General features: G+C 40.3%; 1 non-coding gene across 1 annotated transcript; it reads left to right on the top strand.

Moving 5' to 3' along the window:
- Window positions 1-9,660: 9,660 nt before the first annotated feature.
- On the top strand, window positions 9,661-9,766 carry LOC112928883 (U6 spliceosomal RNA). The gene has a single exon (XR_003236812.1). It is a non-coding gene; the product is annotated as a U6 spliceosomal RNA (small nuclear RNA).
- Window positions 9,767-9,976: the final 210 nt, after the last annotated feature.

Below are 9,976 nucleotides of genomic sequence, written 5' to 3'. Positions count from 1 at the left end.
AAAATGAAGAATTATTATAGAAATCCACCAAAAAAAATTAATGCAAAATGAGCAGAGCTGTTTTGTTTCTGCTAGTGGTGCAATATTTTCTCATGGTTATGTTCTTGAAACATGAATCTGTGATAGTTTAAGAGCTGAATACATAATTTAATACTGCCCAAGGCCAGCATTAGCTAAAGCAGATGTTTGTGAAAGATGCATGTCTTTATTGGAGGCCTGAGCTGCCCTAATTCGGTCCATTTCACTCTGCCTCCCTTTCGGTGCTCTCTTCTGCAATGATGGAGTCTGAGAATGGCCCCCTCCGAGGAGCCCCAGGAGGGCCCATTACACACGACAGAAAGCTGCCCAAAATGCAGAAGCTGGTTGTCTTTCGGGGTTGTTTTATGTATCCAACTGTTGACATGTCATTGAATCCCTGGATCTCACAATGGGAAGATCCTCAGAAGGTTCTCTTGAGGCCTGGATCCTCTATGATATTCAGAGCTTCACATTTGTTCCATGACAGCATAATCCTCACAAGGAAGCAGTCTGAGTGGGGTGACCAACAGCGGCAATTTTGAAATTCCAACTCGACCGTGTCCTCACTGTGTGGCCCTGAACTAGTTAATGGAACTTCTCTGTTTTCTCATGACATTTACCTCGCGGTGTTGTTTTGAGGCTCCGATGAGGTAATGGATAGAAAATCCTTACCATGTGCCTGGAATACTGGAAGGACTAAGTGGAAACCATGACTATAGTTGCATTTTTCGTCAATGTCCGTTTCCCTGGAAGCTCCCGCCTGGATTCTAGTTGTGCCCCGCAGCTAGCTAGCTGCAGAAAGCAAACCCAACCTCTATCCCACATACCTGTCAACCTGATATTTGAAATGTTCATCCTTTTCACCTCTTTCCTCTCCATCCTTTGGACTCTTTATCACAATCACCATAAATTGCTCTCATTTCTCCAAGTGTCCACTGTTCTTGCTCATCCCTGGTCTTTTGCACATGCTGTTTCTCTCAGCCTGGGCTTCTTCCTCCACTACTTCCCCCATTTTGGCCACATCAAATCCACTTCAAACTTCAGGTCTCAACTAAAATGTCCCTTCTGCAATAAGCCTCCCTCGATCCCTGGCATATTTCCCAGGGCCAACTGCCCCTTACATCCCCAAGCACTAATCGAGTTTTGCAGGAAGAAGATATAAGGAAAAAATTAGGCAGAGATGGAGGAAAAGAAGCATATGTCTCATTACTTGGAACTGAGCTACCCTGCAGCAACATGGAGACTGAATTAAAGTCCCTAACTGAAGATAATACTTATAATGATTTTCTATCTCCAGGGGCTGTGACTTTACCTCTCAGTGGCTGAAAGCATTGGTCTCCATGAGGCAGGGTCGGTGTCATCTTCATTTCTAATCTGTAGAGACTGGCAGTGTCTGGCACAAGTTTGCTGCTCACTAGGTAGGTATTTCTTAAACATGTCAGTAGACTTCTTTTCTGAGAGCTTTCACATCCTTTTTCTGATCTGCCCATCTTAACAAAACAGGGAAGCCCTCATAGCTTTTTTACTGCCAACTCTCTTTGCAGGGGAATCAACTGAAACTAAGGAGTACTGGCTCATGAATGACAAATCAAATCCTACATATTCAGAGTCCTAGTCCAGAGGTCCTTTCATGCCATGAATGTCTCTCCCTTTCCTTCTTCACTGCAGATGGAAGGCTACAGACCTATAGCTCAACAAATAAGACATTAAACTGAATAAATATCTACACAGACACTTTCTCTCAGGGAGGGAGAAAGGATTATACCCACCAACTTTGTTTCACACGGAGGGTAAGGACAGGAAGGAAGCTCTCTGGTAACATGAAAGGATAAGAGGTCAGGTATAGTTTGTACCAACCCAGCTTAGACTAATTCTGAAGCCTACTCAAGTATTGTCACCTAAAACACCAAAGCTTGATTTTCACAGGGTATCTGATGTTGGTTATATTAGCTGGTGCCAGCAATATCCTCCTCTTAGCTAGGATGGTCCCGTTATTCAGTGGGTTCTTCTAGGAACAAACAAAAGCAGGGAATCCATAACAAAAATTTTTTAAAAATTTATTTGAGAAAAGGTATGCATGTATGCATGCACATGAGCAGAAAGAGGGACAGGAGGAGGGGCAGAGGGAGAGGGATAAGCAGACTCTGTGCTGAGAGTGGAGCCTGATGTGGGGCTTGATCCCATGACCTTGAGATCATGACCTGAGTCTAAATCAAGAGTCTGCTGCTCAGCTGCTCAACTGACTGAGCCACCCAGACACCTCCCTTTTTTGTTCTGAAGGTACTTTGCCCAGCTACTGCAGTAGGTAAAGGTCTTCTTACAATACCTGCCTGGAAGTTAGGAATGGGTCTTCATCTTCCTTTGCCTTCTAGAAAGACTTGAGCCTGAGCTGACCCTGAATACTGAGTGCCTAGAATCGGTAAAGAGAATTTTGACCAGGGCCAGAGAAACAACTGTTCCTTCTTGCTCTCCCATCTCTGGGCTCTCTCTCAGATGTATTAAGCCCAAGCCAGCAACAACCCTGGCCAAATGACAGGCTAAAGCCCACAGCTGTCCTTTGATAGTGGCAAGATCCAACTGAAAAATCATCATGAAGATGGCCCTGAGAGTTTTGGGAGATAAGTAAGCATAGATTGACTACAGGCCTAGTAGGGAGACTGAACCGTTGATCCCAGGTCCACCAGCCAAGAAGCCTATTTGGAGCTCTGGCTATCCCAGAAGCCAACCAGGACTAATGGAGGAATCCATTTTCCCAGCCACACCCTAGTGGAGGAATGCATTTAGCCCAGCATAAAGGAAACAGGGAAATGGAAAGGAAAATGGAAAAGGAATCAACATTGTTGAAGAAGGCATCATCACGAGCCCTGAGGCTGGTGAGAAAGCAGAGCTCACAGCAGTGTGGCCCAAATGGGTTTTGAGCCTTTGTCTCAGGAAGACTAAAATCAACATGGCAGAGGTGATGGAATCTGACCCCTTAGCCAGCAAGGGCAAGAGAAGAAACCATGGGATTTGGGGAGTGGAGAGGTGCGAAGACCACCACAAGATCTCCTGTTATATGAGCCTTTGCCAGTATGGTTTGTGAACACTGCCTGAGCATTTGAAAAAATATTCCAAATTTACTCACCTGAGTTAGACCACAAATCAGAATACAGTTTGATTTTTAGTCCCTTGTCAAGATCACACGTGCACCGACATGAAATTCTATGCAAGATACTGTGGCCACTGAACTACAGTAAATATAAAAGCTTTAACTGATAGATTGCTTGACAACAACTTGTAGTTCAACAATGTAAAATTTAAAGAAAAAAAGAGAAAACCTTCCTAAACCAGTTACTTCTAGTTGTAAATAGTTCAAAGGACTGATGCTTAGTTTAATTCTTTCACCTCAAGAAACAGCTTTGGGGCTTTCTTGGCCTATAGAGGAGACAAGGGTAAGCCAAAATGAATTGGTTGAGGGAATACCACATTGGCATAAACTAAACAAAGAAAGGAAGAGACTTACAACTGAATTTCAGGCAAATAAGTGCTATCACTTGCAAAATACTGGGATGCTAGATGTCAAAATTTGATCTGCAAGGTTTGGGGGCTTACGGAGAAGCCTGCACACGTAAAAGTATAATCTCCAGAGTGTAGCCAGGATTACAGAGCTTACTGTGGAAGCTGTAACATACTCGCAGCTTCCTTTCTCTGGGAAATAATTTTACATTATGACTGTTTGTGACTAAAATGTAGTTCTATTGCATAATATCATCATCAGAGCCATCTTCCTCTGTGTCCAGGCATCTGAATTACATCCGCAATATGCCTTCAGGCATATTACATACAATTAGGAAATCTTCTTTAGTAGCTCATTTTTTCCCAAATATGTAATTTTGGCTGAATGATATTAAGGGATTAAAAAAAAAGATATCATTACATTAACTGAAATTATTACTATTTTAATTTGCTGCAAAGCCTTTATTTCAAGTATCATTTCTTATAACTTGTAACTCAGTGGGTATCATAATCCTGATAGAATTTTAGCTACTTGATAGCCTGAGACATTTTGGGGGAATCATTCCCAACAGAAAATCAGTTTAATGAGCACTTCTGGTGTTAACTGTGAACAGCTATTTTCCACACTCTTAAAGTACATGACTAAGCCAGGGACTCATGCCACCTTTTGTAATGTAACACCTGGTGTTCTGTTCCTCCCCCTCCTGACCCTAACAATCATCCTCGAGTAACGCCTAGCCAATTTATGGAATTGATGGACTCCAGAGAAAGTGGAGGAGCTGAGCCAGCTTCCTGAAATAGCAAGTTTTAAGATGAATTTCTGGAACAACCACTTTAAAGTGCAATACAATGAAACTTTCTCTTATAATTTTCAACCAGCTAAGCCTTTGCCAAAAGGGTATTATTTGTTGAAGAAAGTGACATCCCTGGGAATGCAGAAAGCAAATCACTGATAGAAATAGAAATATCTAACCACTCACTAAATTTTCCCTTCAACTAAAACATGGTGAAAACCTGGGACATGGTGTTTTCTGAAATGTTAATCATACATCCGGGGCGCCTTGGTGGTTCAGTCAGTTGGGCGTCTGGCTCTTAATTTTGGCTCAGGTCCTGATCTCAGGATCATGGGACTGAGCTCTGCATCAAGCTCTGCACTCAGCAGGGAATCTGCTTGAGATTCTCTCTCTCCCTCTACGCCCCGCCCCCCCAGCTCATTAGCATGCGCACACCCAAGCACGCCCTCTCTCTCTTAAATGAATAAATACATATTAAAAAAAATCATACATCCTACATATTGCAGTCTTGTGGTCAAGGTAGTGCTTGGAATTTCTCTCCCCTTCTCCAAACACAGCAATGACAAAATATGTGGCCAGTATTTCATATGTATTTTACAAATTACATTATATTACATATATATTATAAATTGAAAAGTATGGCTATGCTAAAAAAATGAGCTAAACATCCTGATGGACCAGAAACAGAACTACAGAGGAGAAAGTGTATCAAGAGCTAGAGACCTACAGAGCTTTAACACTAAAGCAGACACAGGGGTAAAGATCTGATTCCCATGGGAAAGCCTGGGCAGGAGCACCCTGTGCCCAGCTGGGGACCAGAGCTTTACTTCTTGCATATAATCAAGGGTTAATCATGCTCTCTAATATGTGAAAAGAGCAAGAAAAAGCTCCTATTGCTGTTCCCTGACTGTGGCAGCAATTGGACTGAGCTGCCCGCTAGTCCCCTTGGCTTACCCTGGGACAGCACCCATATCACTGTGGGACTGGACATGGAGTTACCAGGTTATGACCTGGGGTCCCAAGGAGCCTCCTTGTTTCCACAAAAGGATTGACAAGGTGAGGAAAGTATTAAGAGCAGGGGGAAACCCCACTCAAGATGAACCCACAAGCTAAAATGTCAAAGCTCATGAGAGTAAAGGAGCAATGAGAAAAGCAGCCAGCAGTCTTAACTATCAGCTCTATTAGTTTCTTATTGCTGCTTTAAAAAATTATTCCACACTTAAAACACCAACTTATTGTTCCAGTTTTGTAGTTGAGACATCTGAACTGGCTCTGGGTGGGCTAAACTCTAGGTGCTAACAGGGCTGACTCCTTCCTGGGGAGAATCCACCACCTTGGCCCTTCCAGCTTCTAGAGGCTGCCTATACTCCTTGGCTCATGGCTCCTCTCCGTCTTTAAAGCCAGCAATGACGGGGTGAGTCTTTCTCACACTGCAGTGCTCTGAACTCTTCTTCTACTTCTCCCTTCCACACTTAAGGACCCTTGTTATTACATCAGGCCCACCTGGATAATCCACGAGAATCTCTGTTTTAACATCAGGGGATGAACAACCATAATTCTATCTGCAACTTTAATTCTCCTTTTTCATGTAATGTAACAAATTCCCAGGTTCCAAGCATTATGACATAAACATCTTTGCAGGAAGCCATTACTCTGCCTACTACATCAGAACCTATTTACTCCTGACAAATGGAAGAGATAGAACAATCTCAAGTGACTTTAAGAAAACTAGCATAAGAACCCCAAAAAGATAAAAGATTTTTTAAAAATAGGAAACTATGAAGGAATTTATGCATGGCTAACCAGTAGTAGAAAATGAGTCTACGGGTATTGGAGTAGATTTGATAAAGTACCTCAACTCTGTTCTAACTTCCTATCAGCATGCTCTCCTGGATCAAAAAGACTAGAAAAGTAAAACAAAATCTATATTACCCAGGCTCTCGCACAGCTTAAGAAACCATTCAGGTTTGGCCAGTCAGATGCATGCTTGTGAGACCTGTATATGGAGCCAAGTTCAGGGGAGGGAGAAGTAGTGACGCAGGAGACATCCATTCTCCTCTTGTGGGTTAGGCAGGCACAGCATGGCCCAGAAGAGGTGGGACTTCAAGTTCTCCTCAGTAGACCGAAGCCTAGGTGGCCAACAATTTCCTGGAGCCAACAACTGCAGTGTGTGGCCTCCTGATGCTTGGAAAGCAGCTAAAGTCTGAGATCTGTGGTGATCCTGGGCGGTGGCAGGTGCTATTGCAGCTTCCTGACTCGGTGTCCTTGGAAGCTAGCATCTGCAAAATTGTCCTTGGAGTCATTCCTGGAGATCAGTGTAGAACCTGTTCTCAACCTTCTCATGATTGCTTAAGTTCTGAATTCCCTGTAAAGTACCGTTTCTATTTAAAATCATGAACATGAAAAAAGGAAAAAATAAATAATAAAATCACGAACATGCCTCCTATTATTTACAGAACCCTGACTGTTATATGCACAACATACATTTCCTAAAACTGGGGACGGGCTGCTATTAATTGTGCTTTCTTCGCAAGACTTAGTGCTGCTCGGTGATCTTTCTCCCGTCACTACAAATTTGCTACTAGGTACAGGTAAACAATGTATGCCATAACTAAACTTTAAATTATAAACAAGTGATTTTACAAAGTTAAAAGTATGTCACTGAACAGCTGGAAGGAGACAAAATGACTTTCTAGGGAGCATCATAATCCCATTTTTTATTTTAATAAAAACAAACATCATGCAATTGGGTAAAATGAAAATAGACCTTAGGTAATAGATGGGGGCCACAGCAGCATTTGGCTGACAGTATTGACAAATTATCTCCTTCTAGTCCCTGGATGGTATGTGTCAGGTTAGTAAGAATGAATCCATTTTTCTGATGACTTCTTTATTTCAAATGGGGCATTGTAAAGGGAAAAGCTCAGGACTTACGCATTTTCAATTTTCTGTCATCAGAAAATGAGTTGCATGGTCATTTGGGGAGGGGTTGGCAGGCCAAGTCCCTCTTTCTCTGTGCATTGCCCATTGCTGTCATGGGAAGCTTTATACTTCTTCACTCAAAAAATTCTTCATGAGTGTGAGTGGATCAAGGTAAGAACCCAGTACAGAATGTTGGCTTTTTTTTTCAGTCCTGCTATTTAGAAAAAAATAATGAGTTTCTTTGATTTGTTGAGTAGAATCAAGATAGCTGAGAGCTACCCCTAGAGAAAACATACCATTCATTGCTATGAATGTCATCCTTTTCCAAAGCAAATTCCAAATTTCAAAGTCTGGATTTACTTTTGTAGCTTTCTCACATACTTCTTGAGATCATAAATTAAGACTCATACCACATCCTTTATCTTTTTATTTCAAGATCATGACATGAACCCATCCAGAGAATAGATTCCCATTAACTTTCCGGTCAATTGTTTCTGTTAAGAAAATTTTGCATGCTATTTTCCTTAAAATCGATTTTTCAAAAATAACACACATTGCCAGAAGATGGTGAGTCAATCACAATAACAGCTGAAGCAAAAAATAATAATAATTTTTCAATTAAGAGAGAAAAGTCTAAAGAAAAAGCATCAATTATTTCATTGAAAAATGACTTCTTATATTGCAATGAGGTAGCCTTGTTGTAGGCCAGTCATCTTTAATAAGATGCATCCCTATCACTAGGGGCATTTGGGATGGCACAGATGGTACTGCTCTGTGAAGGGGGTGAAGGGGTGCCTTGGGAAGGACATTGAAAATATATGTGCCCTTTGTATGCCATGGTGAGCTCCTTCTATTATCTAGTAAAGTGGGAAAATGGGTTCCACTGCCTTATCCTTATTTGGGATTTTGATCTAAAGTGCATTCTATATCTCAAATTTGGCTAAGTATTCCTAGGACAGAAATATGCACAAATTCTCATCTAGAAGTACTGTTGAGTAGGGGATAAGAAGGTAAGAAAAGAATAAGTATGTCTAAGCAGAGAAAATCAAAATATAGTTGAGCACCTAATTGGCCAACTGCCTTCTACCACTTCAACACTTGAATCTTCCTGGCTACCTGCACAGTATTATTAACGTAGAATAAATCGTTTGACATGACTAGGTTTTAGGAAAATATGTGAGAGTCATTCAGGCAAAAAATCAGTTTGAAATAGATGAAATTTTCCATCTGAGCGGCTTCTACCAGGAGAGAATGTTTCTAGGAGTGCAGTATTTTTAATCTTGTTTTAAAATAAATACTTTAATGTATAAATCACACAATTGTAAAGGCACTTCAATTTTACTTTCCTTTAGTTTTGAGGTTTTGGAATTGCTCTGTGCAGTTCCCAGTAAAAGCTCTTAGATAAAACTTGCATGCCGAAAACCACCGTCAGAAATGTGCAAGTACAACTATAAATTTATACAACACTCAAGCTGTTTGTAGTTTGCAAAATTTGCTAATAAAATGCAGAAGTAGGGTTTCCATTTAACATTCTCTGGCACTGGCACTGCATGTATATCTTGGGTGCAGGCAAAAGATGGAAATTTCCATGCACAGAGAATCTTTTGTGGTTGTGACAGTTTGCTAATATCTTAATGAGTGAATTATGATAATTATGAAAATCTTAGCTTTACATTATTTGTGAAGAGCGTCTGTGTGTGTGTGTGTGTGTGAGAAAGAGAGAGAGAGAGACAGCCTTCCCAGGCAAATACAGCATTCTGATTCAGCAACATTCAATGAGGAACATTTCATGGGCTAATAATACAAAATGGATCTTAAACTGCTGCATATTAATCAAATTCATTAAAGTACATTCATTAATTTGTGTGTATAACAGCCAAACTGGGAATGTGGAATTTGCTGATTTTGCACAAAATACATACATTAATGAATGCTAAAACTTCAACATGAGTAATAGCTTTAACCATATTTTTATAAAGCAAAATTCTAAGTATTCTAAATACCTAATTGTTAATTATTTTCTTTTTAATAGTTCCACTTTCATTTCATTTTGTTATTTAGCTGTAAGCGGAAAAACAAATACGGAAGAAGAAAACAATTCAGAAATAAAGGATAACCCCAAAAGGTTGTAAAGAAAAACTACAGGACGTTAATATTAAGTTTCCTACCTCTCCTTCCAATCATTTAATTTAAAAATGGGTTCAGGGCACCTTAGACACGGTCATACTTCTATGTACAAAGAAACATGACTTTGAAGCTAAATTAGAAGTCTTTCATTTCCTCTCTGGGACTGGAGGCTGGGAGGGCATGGCAAAGGAAAACACACCATCGGACAGTGTGTATGTAAATGCCTACAACTAATGGAAAATTTTTACATTTCTTCCTAAGTCAGGGGATTTAAGACTTGTGCTAATAATGACTAGTGTCCCTTCAGCACCACATATACAGATATTCTGTATCTGGAATGATACAGAGATTAATTAGCATGTCCCCTGCACAAGGATGCCATGCAAATTTTCGAAGTGTCCCATATTAAAAAAATAAAAGGTAACTATGTGATGTGATGGATGTTAATTAACTTGATTGTGGTGGTTATTTCAAAATGTATATATATCATGTTGTACCCTTACAATATATAAACTTTTGTCAATTATTCATCAGTTTATTTGTTAAAAAAAAATAAATCAATAACTACTTTTCTAATATATTACTTTTTACCTTGGATGCTAATTGCTCTGAAGGCAAGA

The sequence above is a fragment of the Vulpes vulpes genome, chromosome 15 (genome assembly GCF_048418805.1).
Source record: "Vulpes vulpes isolate BD-2025 chromosome 15, VulVul3, whole genome shotgun sequence".
Taxonomy (NCBI): domain Eukaryota; kingdom Metazoa; phylum Chordata; class Mammalia; order Carnivora; family Canidae; genus Vulpes; species Vulpes vulpes.
The sequence above is the reverse complement of the archived record's forward strand: the minus strand, read 5'-3'. Positions and strand labels throughout refer to the sequence as shown.